A 1,951-nucleotide genomic window follows, 5' to 3' on the forward strand; every position below is an offset into this window, starting at 1 on the left:
TTTAGACCACTGAGCCATCTCACCAGCCCCCTCTAATAGTGTTTGTAAATAAGATATCATGTCCACATCTTGTACAGCAATTAACCCCTAGGAAGAATGTATGTAATGTGTTAGTTATTGAAGCTGTCTTACCAAATTGATTTGAAACTGTCTCATTGCTATATGTCTCTCAATAAAATTATGGGAAAAAAGATTAATTATAAAAATTTTATTATTGGTCTCAAATTTTCTTAGAGTTATTTTTTAATTTTGTTTATTTTTTTCTTACAGTTCTTGATAGGTGTGTTAACTCAGCAAAATATTCTAAAATAGGCTAGTAATCCATAATAGTAGTGGGCCTTCCACTTGACTGGCAATGTCAGAAATTGTTGACCTGAGTCCCCTACAGCTCAACATAACAGCATGGCTTTACTTCTTGTACTTCGTTCTTAAAATTTTCTGTTGTATGGTAAAGACCAAGATAAAGCAAGACCTAAGAAAAAGAGCTAAATATGTAAAATGTTATCTATGCTAAAGATATTTTAGTATTATGAACAATAAATTTGGAAATAGGTCCAATATCCAAAAAGTGAAAAAAAAATGTAGTTCAATTGACTTACTTTGATACCTTGTTTTTATGGTGCCATTTAGTAAACAAGTTCATAGCAAATTCTTGTTCGGTAAATCTTATCTAATAAATATCTTCACAAATACATACTGCATTCATTGTTTATAAAACAACACACCTGTAAACATAACATCATTGCACATTTCATAAAGGAATGTATTACACGAGCAACTATCAACAAATATGCCTGGGAGGATCTTTGCTCAATTTAAAACAAGAGTTGTCTCTTGATGGGGAAGGGGCAGATTCATCTTTGATGGCTGGAGGTCTACAGTTTGCCCTTTGGGTTGACTCCTTACCCCCCCTCTCCCCTGTCCTGTGTCTAGTCCTGGCCATATCATGGGCAAACATTTTCCCTCGTTTCTAAGGATGCTCGGCCAGTGGAGACCACTGGCAGGGAGAGAACAGAGTAGGGAAAAGGTATTCATTCCATCTCCATGTTCTTACAGTTCCCTCTGTTCCTATCACAACATCCTGCACAGTCAATTCATTCGTGGTTTTTGTTCCTTGCCCTCATGTCCTCCTCCACCTCTGTGTTCTGGGTGGTAACAGCACCCGACTATGTTAGCAGAGCAATTGTTAGTATATCATAGAACTTGTGTCCACTAAATCTTTGTTTACTTAGTGGCTCATTTGGGTACACATTTGGTACTTTTCTTACACCTTGTCTTGTTCTTTGTCTACTCTCTTTAAACAGTGGCTTTACTAAATTCTCTTCATGTTGGTCAACCTCTGATTTTTGCTGGCACTTCTTTTTATAATTAAAAATAAATGAAAGTCAAAGAATAAAAACACCACTGAATTCTGAAAAAAAAGTCATAATTGTTTCCTATCAGGGACCCACATCTCCTGAGAGGTGTTATGGTTCAGAGTGTAAAGAAAGAACAGGAGACAAAATAGTGATGCAATGGGAATCTTGGATGGCAGTTGTTGATAGGGCACAGAAGGCCATTAGACAACCAGAACCTCAGTACTTACTGATCACATTCACAATGAGAAGAATGGGAAGAGGATTATTGCTGAATGCGCTAGATAAGTGGCTGGATAGGCAAGGCTTGTAAAAGAGGGAATAGAACATTCTTGCAAAAGGAACAGAGCAGCTAGTCATGTTGTGGATAAGGAGGAAACTGTTTTGTTGTCAATTCTGGCAAGAAATTTTCTCTAAATTCACATTGGCCTCAGCAGAGACATTATCTCATATCTTAGACCTATAATCTCATGGCCCACTTATCTGGACTCTACTATGGCCAGGTGTGAGGAGCAATTCTAGCCCATCACACCATCTACTTGCTTCCATGAGGACATATACACAACCTCAGCCAGATTCACTATTCAAACCAAATT

Source organism: Octodon degus, unplaced genomic scaffold, assembly GCF_000260255.1.
Source record: "Octodon degus isolate 3935 unplaced genomic scaffold, OctDeg1.0 scaffold00048, whole genome shotgun sequence".
Taxonomy (NCBI): Eukaryota; Metazoa; Chordata; class Mammalia; order Rodentia; family Octodontidae; genus Octodon; species Octodon degus.